This window comes from Cervus elaphus, chromosome 33 (genome assembly GCF_910594005.1).
Source record: "Cervus elaphus chromosome 33, mCerEla1.1, whole genome shotgun sequence".
NCBI lineage: Eukaryota > Metazoa > Chordata > Mammalia > Artiodactyla > Cervidae > Cervus > Cervus elaphus.
The window spans coordinates 64,275,288-64,290,183 of NC_057847.1; the positions used below are offsets into that span (position 1 = coordinate 64,275,288).

The 14,896-nt window shown below is 44.0% G+C and overlaps 1 protein-coding gene across 6 annotated transcripts in view; it reads right to left on the bottom strand.

Moving 5' to 3' along the window:
- Positions 1-14,896, bottom strand: part of MGAT5 (alpha-1,6-mannosylglycoprotein 6-beta-N-acetylglucosaminyltransferase) — a 395,868-nt gene that overhangs the window by 324,535 nt on the left and 56,437 nt on the right. For 4 of the 6 annotated variants that reach the window (XM_043894627.1, XM_043894624.1, XM_043894628.1 and 1 more), the window contains exon 2: positions 12,730-12,779. The exons of the other annotated variants lie outside the window; for them this stretch is intronic. The gene's annotated coding sequence lies outside the window, so the exon portion shown is untranslated. The remainder of the gene's footprint in view (positions 1-12,729; positions 12,780-14,896) is intronic. 6 annotated transcript variants of the gene reach the window in all.

Consider the following 14,896-nt stretch of genomic DNA (forward strand, 5'->3'; position numbering starts at 1 on the left):
CAAAAGCTTCTGTGTCGCCAACATTTGCAGCGAGGGTAAAACAGGACTTTTCAACATCAACACTACTACTATCTGGGCTGGGTAACTCCCTGTTGTGGGCGTGTCCTGTGTGTGATAGGGTGTTTATCTGCATGCTAGGCCCTACCTACTGCAGTCACACACCTGCAATACACTCCCATACCCTCCACCCTAAGAGGTGAGAAAGGTCATCCCCATCACTGGGCAGCTGAGAGTCCCAGGGTGGAGGTTAGAACACCTTGGAACAACACACAGATCAAGCCCAATGCTCACCCCAGGGAAGGAGACATTTTTTTTTTAATAGCACCCTTTTAATTCTTAACAAGTACATCTATTTCTTATTCAAACACACACATTTAAACACACACAGAGTATGCCACTGAGAAAAACACCAGCAGCCCTCACAAATTACTTTCCTTTATTTTCAAATATTTCCCTAGCAAACAGAAACAAAACTAGCATCATCCCAAAAAGGCCATTCAAACCGGTGAAAGACAGTCTGTAAACAAGGACATAAATGATTATTTTAAAGAAAGTGTTTCTGGATTCTCCCTTGGAATCAATTCTTTCATGCCCTGTTCTAACTAGCTGTGGTTTCTCCAGGTCAAAGCAGCCTGGAAGGAGCCAACTGGAAAGGTGGTGTTAAGGCCAGTATTGGGTACCCAGAGAACCTGGCAGAGAGGCAGCCTGGGTATTACAAAAGGAGCCTAGCTTTGAAACCGGCTTTGGAAACCTGGCTTTGAGTCTCTGTTCTATCTAACACTTTCTCAACCCGGGGCCCTGCCCAAATCACAACCTCCCAAGAAGCCAGCTTTTATTTATGAAATCAAGGGTGATGTATGCTTCTGAGAGCTGCCCTGAGAACTAACTCATTTTGTAACAGGAGGGAAGGGGGCAGGGCACAACTTTTGAAAGTATGACATGGCCCAAGGACACAACATAAACCAATTAGAATCAAATGGGTCCAAGGTGGTGGACAAGTCCACTTTGATGGATCCTTAATCAGCAAGCTCAATGACGCACCCAGAGGCGCCATGACAGTTCCAAGGCACTGTCAAAAGACCAAGGAGTGGGTGGTGGCACAATTCCTGGAAATATCCACCCCTTCTCCAAAACAGATGAAACAATCCTCCCATTGATTAGCATATGAAATTACGCAGCCTATAAAAACTAACCACACCACCCTCTGTGATGGCCCAAACTCAGTCTGTGGAATGTGCTTCTCTCTGAATCTGAATAAATCCATTTCTTAACTATCACTTTGTTTCTTCTGCAATGAGACATCAAGAACCTGAACCTGGTCTTGAAACCAGGTACCGTGGGTTTTATCTAGGTAGGTTTTATCTGGGTTCAAGTCCCAGCCATGTGGGTTTGAGTCCCAATCTGAAGTAAATGGCTTCAATTTGAGCTATGTGGAGGTTTTCAAAACATGTCAAATATTATTACCTTTATTGTAGAATTATACATATCAGGAATGTCAACCAGAGGTAACTGCTGGCCTTGCCAACAGGAGCTTTATCACTGAAAAGAGCTGCAGGGTTGATTCTGACAGCATCAACAGCAGATTCAGGAGATGGAAAAGAGTAGGAAACAAATATGAAAGCGTCGAACACATGGTGAAGTGCAGGGAGCCTGACTGCCTGGGTTCTCATCCCACTGGGTGATGCTCGGCAACCTTCTGGACTTATACCACCTTGGTCTCCATCTGCAAACTGGGGAAAACAGTGGCAGCATGATGGCCATCATTTGAAGTCATGATGCCCTATAAAATCTACAAAAATCGTGAACACTAACTTGGCAAATATTAAACCAGTGCTCCCAGGGGAAGGGAATATGGGCTTAGGTTTCCATGATCCTCTGATTAGAACATTTTTGTCATCTGATCAATGCATAACCATCCACTTGGACTTCCCTGACAGTCCAGTGGGTAAGACTCTGTATTTACACAGCAGGGGGTGCGGGTTCAATCCCTGGTTGAGGAACTAACATTCTGGGTGCCCAATAAATAAATAAATAAAACAAATATTTAATTTTACCTATTAATTTTTCTAAAAAAATCTGAAATAAATTATTTAAAAAATAGATCACTTTTTTTTATGTGTATCTGTTTCAGGACACCTTATTTACTATAAACTGTTGGTTCATTAAACTGAAATTGCAGCCAAAAGGCCTAAGCTCATGTTTGAAGAAGCTTATCTAATATACCTGTTTTCTCTCTAAGGCACAGCACAACCTTCTTGCCCTCAGGAACTCTAGATACAGTCCTAGGACTAGGCTTGGGTTTTAAACAACAAAATCATCAGTCAAAAAAAACCTCAAAAATGCCAAGAGTTGCACTAATTATACCAGGAAGAGGACACCTACTTAAAGTATAAGACCTGAAACAAAAAGGCAGATCTCCTGAGCTGGGAATGCTCACATCAGTAGCTCAAATTTTCCTCCACGAGTCTGTAAAGGGTTGCACAAGCACTGCAACACTGATTTGGGTGGTATACACATAAATTTTAACAAGGAAGCAAATACGTACATACAGAATGTGCAAATAATGAGGATCAACTGTACTGAGTTGCTCTGAGTAGGTCTGATGATTCAATGAATGAATACAGATAAAGTGCTAAGAATACTGCCTTCCCCGTGTATAGCAAAGTGTAAGTCGCTCAGCTGTGTCCTACTCTCTGTGATCCCATGGACTACACAGTCCATGGAATTCTCCAGGCCAGAATACTAGAGTGGGTAGCCTTTCCCTTCTCCCGGGGATCTTCCGAATGCAGGGATCGAACCCAGGTCTCCCGCATTGCAGGCGGATTCTTTACCAGCTGAGCCAAAATGGAATCTGTGTATAGTAAGCACTCCACAAATGTTCTCTGTAATTAATAGGGAGTCAAACATGTTCATAACATATCACATGGTGTAAAAAGGTGAGCTCTTTCAAATCCTAAAAGATGATGCTGTGAAAGTGCTGCACTCAATATGTCAGCAAAGTTGGAAAACTCAGCAGTGGCCACAGGACTGGAAAAGGTCAGTTTTCATTCCAATCCCAAAGAAAGGCAATGCCAAAGAATGTTCAAACTACTTCACAGTTGCACTCATCTCACATGTCAGTAAAGTAATGCTCAAAATTCTCCAAGCCAGGCTTCAGCAATGTGTGAACCGTGAACTTCCAGATGTTCAAGCTGGTTTTAGAAAAGGCAGAGGAACCAGAGTTCAAATTGCCAATATTCACTGGATCATCGAAAAAGCAAGAGAGTTCCAAAAAAAACACCTATTTCTGCTTTATTGACCATGCCAAAGTCCTTGACTGTGTGGATCACAATAAACTGTGGAAAATTCTTAAAGAGATGGGAATACCAAACCATCTGACCTGCCTCTTGAGAAACCTGCATGCAGGTCAGGAAGCAACAGTTAGAACAGGACATGGAGCAACAGACTGGTTCCAAATAGGAAAAGGAGTACGTCAAGGCCGCATATTGTCACCCTGCTTATTTAACTCATATGCAGAGTACATCATGAGAAACGCTGGGCTGGAGGAAGCACAAGCTGGAATCACAATTGCCGGGAGAAATATCAATAACCTCAGATATGCAGATGACACCACCCTTATGGCAGAAAGTGAAGAAGAACTAAAGAGCCTCCTGATCAAAGTGAAAGAGGAGAGTGAAAAAATTGACTTAAAGCTCAACATTCAGAAAACTAAGATCATGGCATCCGGTCCCATCACTTCATGGCAAATAGATGGGGAAACAGCAGAAACAGTGGCTGAATTTATTTTTCTGGGCTCCAAAATCACTGCAGATGGTGATTGCAGCCATGAAATTAAAAGACACTTACTCCTTGGAAGGAAAGTTATGACCAGCCTAGATAGCATATTAAAATGCAGAGACATTACTACCAACAAAGGTCCATCTAGTCAAGGCTATGATTTTTCCAGTGGTCATGTATGGATGTGAGAGTTGGACTATAAAGAAAGCTGAGCGCCAAAGAATTGATGCTTTTGAACTGTGGTGTTGAAGAAGACTCTTGAGAGTCCCCTGGACTGCAAGGAGATCCAACCAGTCCATCCTAAAGGAGATCAGTCCTGGGTGTTCATTGGAAGGACTGATGCTGAAGCTGAAACTCCAATACTTTGGCCACCTGATGCAGAGAGATGACTCATTTGAAAAGACCCTGAAGCTGGGAAAGATTGAGGGCAGGAGAAGAAGGGGATGACAGAGGATGAGATGATTGGATGGCATCACTGACTCAAAGGACATGAGTTTGGGTAAACTCCGGGAGCTGGTGATGGACAGGGAGGCCTGGCGTGCTGCAGTTCATGGGGTCGCAAAGAGTTGGACATGACTGAGCGACTAAACTGAACTGAACTGAACAAGCTTAATAAAATTGTGAAAAAAAAAGAACATAGACGGTGACAGAGAACCACAGAAATATGGCACGGAAGAAATACAATTTTAGAAAATTTCTTCCCTAAAGCAATCGTCCATTCAATCTATTATCTTCCTTTCTCTCCATCAAAAGGTTACACTCTCCAGGCCAACCCTCCACATGTCTGCTCTCACATACATTCTCTGGACACCTTGTCCTTTTTGCAACATATTGTAGCAAACTCCATTTATCAAACTCTCCTGCCAACTACGTAGGAGGGGTACCATTCATGTAGCAGGGTGTCAGCAGCTCCTGGGAAGACAGGAGCAGGAAAAAGGCCGGGGTCTCTCACCCCTTTTCCAACCACCCACAGGCATCTCCGCTAGGGATTCGGTCCTTTCCAGAAGGTCCCACTGCCCCTTTCTGGTATCATGGCCAACTCCCATGACCCCTGCAGCCCCAGGGGTGGGCGCCTTCCGGTGGCTGCACACAGCCTCTTTGGTATGACACTGTCACCTCTTCCATCACCTACAAACCCAGTTTTCTGTAGTAAGTTCTCTGTTGACAATGCTTAGTCCAGTTATCCTGATACGCCACCACACACGACTCCAGAAGAATGCGAAGCCAGGCAAATCTCCTGCCAAGATCAGCCCCATCACACACAGATTCCCCCATCCCTCCTGCAACCTCACCTCTCACATCTGGACTCTCTGGATTAAGGACAAATAAAGGTCCTTTGGTTTCTTTTTTTTAATTCACTGCTTGCAGGGGGAAAAAAAATGCACTTATAAAACTATTAGAACGAAACTATGAGAACTATTCTTCAGCTTTTTTATCAAGTACATGACCTTCCCCATCTTTCAACAGAGGCTCCTGGCTGCCCCTGCACCAAAGGCTTCTCGCTCTGTAAGTGCTATTTACTTTAAAAGGATTAAGCAGTACTTTCAACTCCTACACACCTTGATTTTTTTTTTTTTAAAGATCCAAATGCAGCCAAGGGCACATGGCCAATTTACTCTCCTGGTCGGCACTGGCCACTGCTGGCTGCTGACAGCGGCTGGTATAATCAATGTCCATTAATCCTGAGGCAATTTCCAATCTTCTCCTCCCATTGTTTCTTATCCAGGGCATATAAAAATGTAACGCCTGACCATAATCACATACAAGCATAAAAAGAGAAGTAAACCAGCTCATGCAGATAAAAGGATGCAAGAGTGAATCAGAGAAGCAGGAGGTGGTGGTGGTGGTGGGGGATTTGTGGGCAACGCTTGCTACGCACAGAACACACATTCCTCTTCTCCCTGGATACACAACTGGATGAGGTGTCTCAGCAAGGGGCGGGGGCGGGGTGTGTGTCCAGGGGACCTGTATCTGTGGCCCCTTCCAGGGGCTAGAATGAGCACTGCAGGGTGATCCGGAGGGCAAGGGTTCACAAAGTCAAGCCCTATCCAGCCTTGGTCACTAAACAGTTTTTTTTTTTTAAGTTGAAACGCAGCTGATTTACAATATTGTGTTTCAAGTATATGGCAAAGTGATTCAGCCATACATATATATCTATATTCTTATTCTTTTCCATTTTAGGTTACTGTAAGATGTTAAATATTGTTTCCTGTGCTATACAGTGAGTCCTTGTTGTTTACTTTATATATGGTAATGTGCATCTGTTAATGCCATCTTCCCAATTTATCCCTCTCTCTCTTCCCCTTTGGTAACCATAAGTGTGTTTCTCTGAGTCTGTCTCTGTTTCATAAACAAGTTTGTTTGTACTATTTTTTAGATTCCACATAGAAATGATATAATACTTGACTTTTTGACTTACTTCACCTAGTCTGATAATCTCTAGGTCCATCCATGATGCTGCCAATGGCATTATATCATTATTTTTATGGCTAAGTAATATTCCATTGTATATATGTACCACATCTTCTTATCCATTCATCTGTGAATGGACATTTAGGTTGTTTCTATGTCTTGACAATTATAGATAATGCTTCAAAGAACACTAGGCACATATATCTTTACAATCCAAGTTCTCTCCAGGTATGTGCCCAAGAGTGGGATTGCTGGATCATGATAACTCTAGTTTTTTTTTTGAAGGACCTCCATAGTATTTTCCTCAGTAGCTGCACCAATTTATATTCCCATCAACAGTGTAGGAGGATTCCCCTTTCTCCAAACCCTTTCCAGAATGTATTATGCTCAATGAATTCTTTTTAAAAATTTTTTATTTTTCATTAGAGGATAATTACCTTACAATATTGTGATGGTTTCTGCCATACATTAACATGAATTGGCTGAATGTCCCCTCTCTCTTGAACCCCCCTCCCGCCTCCCTCCCCATCCAACCACAGAGCACAGGCTTCGGGTCCCCTGTGACATACAGCAAACTCCCACTGGCTACCTGTTTTACATATGGTAATGTGTACGTTTCAATGCTATTCTTTCAAATCATCCCACCCTCTCCTTCCCCCACCGTGTCCCCAAGTCTGTTCTTTCTGGCTGCATCTCCTTTGCTGCTCTGCAAGTATGATCATCAGTATACTATCTCTCTAGATTCCATATATACATGTTAATATATGACATCCGTCTTTTTCTGACTTACTTCACTCCGCATAATAGGCTCTAGGTTCATCCATCTCATTAGGACGGACTCAAATGCATTCCTTTTTATAGCTGGGTAATATTCCGCTGTGTATATGAACTACAGCTTCCTTATCCATTCATCTGTTGATGGTCATCTAGGTTGCTTCCATATCCTAGCTATTGTAAATAGCCCTGCAATGAACACTGGGGTACACGTGACTTTTTCAATTATAATTTCCTCAGGGTATATGCCCAGTAGTGGGATTGTTGGGTCATATGATAGTTTTATTCTCAGTTTTCAAAGGAATCTCCATATGTTCTCCATAGTGGCTATATCAATTTACATTCCCACAGCAGTATTAGAAGGTTCCCTTTTCTCCAAAACCTCTAAACGGCTTTTTAAAAGGGGTCATTTCCCCATCTCCACCAGCCTAAAACTATTAACTAGGGGGGAAAAAAAAAACTTGCACTGGGTACAAAATGACTATCCATATCGAAACACACACAATCACACACACACAAGAGGTCCTTCTGTTACAGAAGGTCTTGAACGCATGGATGTGTACTTTTCAAATGAGCTGGGCAGACATCTGGTCAAAGTGGTCATGGGGGTACATGAAATAATCCCCAGCATGTCCCTTCCACACAGATCTCCAAAGGGAGAACCATTTGAGTGAGGGTCACAGGAGTAAGCACTGTTCCTGGTTCCCCAGCTCCTGTCAGGGAGAACTGTGCCCTGCAGACCAGCAATGCTTCTACTGTGCAGTACAAAAAAACAGGATTCAGAGAGGTCAGGGTGGGCCTTTCAGCAGCAGCAGAGCTAACACCCCCATCTCCCAGGTCAATGCTACTCCAAGCGGGGTGGGGGTACATCCACAGAGAAGGGCCAGTCCACAAAGAGCTTCTGGTCTTTGAAGTGCCAAAACTGAGGGTAAGTGTTCACTTTTACAGCCAGTGGACAGGGTAATTTTATGTCTTTGAATCTCATAATAAAATTGAAGGCTTGTATTTTACGCTGCTTTTTTTAATCTCACTTTTCTAGTAATTTATTTTTATGGTAACAGTCTGTGATGGTTTAGAATTTTAAAAGCTGGTTCTGTTTCTGTCGGCACCCAGAGTCCCCAGACTCTTCTACCAAGATCACTGCACCCTCTTCCCCAATCCTTCCTGCCTCAGGCTCACCCAGGGTCTCCTCCACCCACCCTTCACCCTTCCTCTCCAGGAGGTGCCTCCCTTTAGACAGGTGAACTTTCCCGGAGCCCCTCCAATGCGTGCGCTGTGGACACCGATTCCTGTGAGCCATCCTGAGCTCAGACCAAAAGGGAGTCAAGTGATTGATCAGTCCTCCATCCACACAGCTACAACAACACAGGACTCTGGTCCCAGAAAGGCTTCCCTGGTGGCTCAGTGGTAAAGAATCCACCTGCAATGCAGGAGACCTAGGTTTGATCCCTGGGTCAGGAAGATTCCCTGAAGAGGGATATGGCAACCAGTATTCTTGCCTGGAGAATCCCATGGACAGAAGAGTCTGGTGGGCTACAGTCCATGGGGTCACGAAGAGTCAGTCACGATTTAGCAGTTAAATAACAATGACAACAACTAGTCCCAGAAAGCAGTCACAGTACAAGAAGAAAGGGCTGGAAACCTATCAGTGGCTCTTACCCACATTAATTAACCCGAGAGAGAACCTCAGCATGCTTGACAGATGCTGTCTATCCATCATCTCAACCTAGGATGAAAAGGGAAGGAGACTTTGCCTCTCTCCTCCAGGGAGGTGGGGATACACAGAGAGATGCCACACTGGCTTGGAGAGAAAGGAGAGATTATTTACAGAGTGAGTCATGTGTGTGAGTGAGTGTGTGTGTGAGTGCGTGAGTGCACGAGTGTGCGTGCGTGAGTGTGCATGTGTGAGTGTGCATGCATGAGAGACAGTGTGCGCATCAGAGAGAGTATGTCTGTGTGTGTGGCATCAGGTATGATGAAGTATTATGGGAAGGGAAGGGGACGTGGAGACCACATTAGCTCTGCCCAATAGGACCCACTGAACAACCCCTTATAAGGGAGCCCGAGCTAGTGGGGAGGAGGACCTGGAGAGAAGGATTTAAACACATACATCTCCTTGAAAACGAACGAAGAAAAAACCGGGCAGATCGCAAAGATGGCCATGACCTAGCGGAAGGAACAAAAGAAACCCTAGGAAACAGCAGAGTCAGGCAGCACCAACCCTCCCCAGAGTATGGATACTACGCAGGGCTCAGTGTGTGCCTCAGTTCCAGGCAGACCATATTTTTTTCAGAATTTCCAGAGACAGAAGGATGGTAATTTTAATAGAAGCCAACATCAGCACCTCTCAGTTATTAAGACATGTGTCAACCATGGATCAGAAAGGCAGGGAGTCAAGGCGGGGGGGGGGGGGGGGGGGCGGTAAATGAGCGAGTGTTCTGCTAGGTTGCTGCACTTTTCTGGGTATTTGAAATTAAAAAAAAAACTTTTTTTTCAAGTAAACCGGAGAACAGATGCATGATGCTGTTTTGAAACTTCTTGCCACGAACAGGAAGATCAGATCCTGTCCAAACTAGGCATGCCTTGAGAAGACAACTGCTCTGCTGTTCCCTGTCTGGCCCAGTGACAAGACAAAGGGTGGCCCCTGCCCTGCCTTCCGCCCTGCACCCCACCTTCCCCTGAGGCCAGCAGGGCTAGCCCAGTGTGGTTATTATCAAAGGGCAGCAGCTCTCTAGATAGAACACAGGCACCTCATGGGCTTTGAGAAGAAGGACTGAGATGGAGTTCCCGTGCGTGTCACAGGCAGAGGGCCGGGGAGGTGACAACTACCCTCAGCGGATTTTCTTCACAAAGCCTGTGGCCACCCACAAGCTGGCTCAACAGCCTGTCCTTGCCCCACTCCAGGCAGGCCACACACTGGACTCAGCTGCCTAACATATGGCTGAAGTCAAGCACCGACATTTCCTAAGACGAGACTCATGTCCCAGGAACCACAGAAAGAAATCGCAGCACAAAGAGTGAAGGCTGTTTCATTTTAACTGCACCCCAGGCATGCCATCTAAGCCCCCCCTTCCTGTTACATCTCTTCCAGGATTACTCATCTTTGATGCCAACAGGAAAACATCATGAACTTGAAACCCCATCATCTGGATTTGTGGATGACTGTACTTCAGTGCCTGCACTAGCAGGATACAAATAGAATGAAACCAAACTTTTCTACCTAAGACCCGTTTCTCTCTGACACTCGTTTCAGCTCATCCTGCGGCCACAGGCCAGGATCTTCACTCCCCACCAGTGATGCGAAGGGAGTAAGGCCAGTCCTTCTGCTCAAGAAATTTACAGTTTACACAGACCCACAATGAATACAAGGCCTTCCGCCGCCCTCCCACGTCTTTTCCGCTTTCTTTTGCAGTGTGTTCATGTGATCTACTGGGGTGGCTATGGTCTTAATTTTTTTTATCATCAACACTGCATCTTTCAGACATTCTTGGTGGTCCAGCGGTTAGGAGTCCGCCTGTCAATGCAGGGGACACAGGTTCCATCCCAGCCCAGGAAGATTCCACACGCTGCAGAGCAACTGAGTCCATTCGTCACAACTGTTGAGCCTGTGCTCCACAAGAGAAGCCACTGCAATGAGAAGCCCTCACCACAACTAGAGAAGGCCTGCACACACCAACAATGACCCAGCACAGACAAAAATAAATAAATTTAAAACAAAACACTACCTCTTTCTCTTCCAGTTCTATCTCCAGAAACTAAACGGAGAAGATGTTTCTTTGAGAAATTAAGGCATAAAAAACCAGGTGTGGGATCTACCAACCTATCTGAGAAACACCCCCTTTTTTTTTTCCTACACCCATTTCTTACCACAGACTCTGAGGCACAGCTCGAGAGTCATTTGTTTGGAGAAGCCAACCACCTCCCTGATCTAAACAGTTTAGATCATATGATTACACATAAACCCAAGCAGAAAGCCGGGACATCTTTTCCCCAGCTGAGTCAGAAGAGAGATGGTTTTACAAACTGGCCAGGGGAGAAAGGTAACTGCTTCTCCACCTTCAGGAAGACCCAACCATTGCCCAAGCCCTGGGCACTGTTGAAGTTTGGAGAGTGCGCTTTCTATCCAGAACGCTATTTAAAGGATGATAAGAAACGCAAACTCATCTGTGATATGGCTTTCAAGTTATAAATGTCAATGACAGCCAGTCTGCTGCGTTGGGAACTCCTCCAACAGGTTGACAACGGCCCAATTCCACGGCTCTGGAGGAGGCCGACAGACAGCTGCTCTTTCAGCAGTTATTTCGAAAGGAGCCAAGAGGCCCTTCCAAAGGCAGCTAGGTGTTGGCGCGCTGACGGGGGAAGGTGACACCATTTCTGGTGGCAGACAGACACAGCCCAGGAGTGCCGCGAGATGCCAACATGTCTGCCTGCTCCATGGAGACTATTAACCCGACATAGAACAGGGGGCAAAAAATACCACAGGAGAGGCAGAAAGATGCGTATCCTTCCCAGAGCACAAGCCACAGCACCTGGGGGCCAGGGACTACAGACCCAGTCCTGGGTCTTCACCATGTCAGCCTGCGATGCCCCCAGCTGCCACGCCTGGCAACTCTTGGAGGGCAGTGAACGAACTTCCCTATCTGTCAACACTACACTAGTTTCAGACAGACCCTAGAAGACAGATGGTTTAACTAAGCCAGTCTCTGAAATGAAGCTCATTCCCTTTAAGTCATGTGTGTGATAGGGGGGTGGGGAGGGTGTGTAAGATGGATTAAATATGCTTGTTCCATCTCAGACAAAATCCCGTATCTTTAGAGATGCAAAATCTCTTTGAGGTTCTGAAGGAGACACTTCTTATTTTCTCTGGTTTCTCCCAGCGGGACAAACTCTCAAGGTGACAGAGAGAAGCCTCTGATAAAAGTCACACGGTCACATGATTTCAGTTCTAACTAAGGCTTTTATTCACAGACATTCATCTGCTTGTCAGTTGCTGGGGTGGTTTTTCTTCTGTGATGTTGTTAAGGACAAAATCTGTTCAAAGACCCACACACATGAAAGAAACACCAAATATGAATGCTTAATGTTTCATTCTGCTGGCCCCATGACCTCAACACCCAAATCTATCAGCCTGTAAAATTCAAAAATTCTGCTCCCAAGTTGAAAGTCTGATTTACCAAGGTGACTCTCAAAAGGTAGCTTAGATCATGGTTTTAAGCACTCAGGACTATTCGTACAGTTAGAACAGGAACGTACTTAGCAAATTGCTTCCTCCATAAAATAAGTTCATAACTGGGAGCTAAGGAAAATGTACTCTTTTACAACATTCTTTGATACGGACACAGTTCAGAGATCATGCAGTCATCATGAGTCACACTCTTCAGTTCATTGGCTTTGTTATGTTCACACCATGATCCTCTGTGTCTGAAGGGGCCTGCACGTCTAACAGTAGCTGGCCAAGATTCGGTTCAATATAGTTATGTTTGACAACAACTGAATAAAGTAATAGATGACCTTCTGCTCTGGTCACGTTACTAATTCGAAGCAGATAAAATATCCTTGCCCAATTAACCCAAATGATAAATTTCACCAGGTCTTAACCAGATAGCCAGAAACGTACATGCCCTCGGGACTAAGTCGCACTAGAAGAGTGATCCCCTGGCCCTTTGGGTTGTGGTGGTCCAAATGCTCTGACTCAAGTACTCAGCCCTCTCCCTAAGGGCAAATATCCCAGTCTGTGCTTAAATATCTGCTTATTATAGTACTTACATGGCCTGATGGCTCTGCCTCCAAAGTCCACTATAGAACAGTAATCACTCCTGCAATCACAAAGACAAAGACATCTTTAAGTTTCTCCTCTTTACGGACTTGAGCCACTGCAAACAGACAGGCTGACAAAGAGCTTCTAGAACTATGCCTTACATTTTGGAGCCCAACCGCCTTTTAAGATAAACACCTAAAAATAGCTAGATGAGAATTCCCTATCACTCCAACACCCAGAGGCATATCTCTAAAAAATTACATTATCTCACTTGTTAGGATCCAAATCCATCCATTATTAGTTCAGCAGGAGTAAGGCTCCATTTGGCAAAGATGGAGCATCTCCACAAAACCACTCTCTTGTTCTAAGTCTCAGGAGGCATTAGACCAAAGCTTTTACCAGTCCTAATGCTTTCCGGACTAGACTACATTAATTCATATACACAGTCTCAAGTATATGCATACACACAACTTTAAAAATACATAGCTCTGTGACAAGAAAACCAAGGAGTTTGCAATATGCGATAAAGCCAATTGAATGACAAGCCTGTTCATTTAAATATAACAGATTACTTGCAGCTGCCTCACCTTGCAAAAGCAAACCAGAGAGCAGTAAAAAGCCATTTTAGAAATATATCTACTATGTGCTTCTGATATCACCAATATTTTCCCTAAATAACACTCCTTTTCAGAAAAGGGGGGGGAAACAGTCCTTTTACAGATACATACAGTGTGTTTCTGATATTCATGGAATTTATCAGCAGATAATTATAAAACTGAGAGCTCAATAGAGAGAGAGGGAAGGAGAGAAGGAGGGAGAGAAAATAAAGACCAGGCTGCACAGATCCATCTTCAAGCTGACTATTCACAAGTTTTTAAGACTAGCCAACAGGTCTACCTCTTCTGAAAGCCCCTCGTGGAAAGACATGTACCATCTTCTGCTGAAAAAATTTGATAAAGTTTTGCGTTTTGTTTCCAAATATGGTCTGCAACATATAACTTCCCTTCACAGTACTAACATTTTTGTCTGCGTCAACAATCTCTGAACAAGAGCAGAGGGCTGTGCACTGGGGCAACTTATAAGAGCAGATTCAATCTATTATCATTCCAAAACCATGACTTCCATGAAACAGTCTGGCCTCAAATGTTTGCTAAGGAAGGGTAGAAGGCTGGAAGGGTACCAAATCAATGCCAGTGATCACATGACCCTTTTTACAACAGCTATTATCTGAGATTGCTTTAAGGTGAAGGAATGGGTTGTGAAACTGGGTTATCATGATACAGGAAAAGCTACGATCTCCTGTAAGCAGCACCAAGATATAGTTAGAGAAAACAATCCTAAGCACCTTCATCAACATCAAAAATACGTTCTTTTGTAGTGGTATCAGCTAACAAAATGAACACCTGCGTGCCTCCGACCTGAATAATATCAACTTACTTTCAGTACTCTTTTCTGCATGTTTTCATAAACACCTAAGTTGTTGTATTACATGGTAGCTTGCCTTTGAATATTGTGATCAAGTGCACAGGCTGTGGTGGCTAATGAGTCATATAGTAGTGAGACTGGTATGATTCATAAGTCAAAATGTTCATGATGTGCCAAAAGGGAAAAAAAAGTTCACTATCTTTTACCTCCCCCAATGCTTTCAAATCTGGATTTTTTATTCTTTCATAATACTCATACTAATAAAGAACTCAATCTTGACTTCACCTTAAGAATCAGGCAAACTACTCCAAGTCATATGAAAATATACATTAGTAAAATTCATGGTCACCAAGAAGCCCAAAGGCTATTCATTTTTATCCTCAGCAAAACTTTAAAGTTCAACTAATCTTAAATATCCTTTCATACAGAGCCAAGTGTATAATATTAATGATTTTTAGCTGTGTTTATAGGTAAATGTCTTAGATAAATGTTCTCCTTCCCCATTTTCCAAAAAGCACCACTCCATAGCTTTCATCAAGATTTTACCCAAAAGTATCTTTTCTGTAAGTTCCCTCAATCTCATCTTGGGTGTATGCTTTGATTTCCCACCTTAATTAAACCTAACTGTGAAAGCACTTGTAAATAGATTCTTTAGGCAAGAATACTTGAGTAGGTAGCAGTTCCCTTCTGCAGGGAATCTTCCAGACCCAGGGATTGAACCCTGGTCTCCTACATTGCAGGCGGATTCTC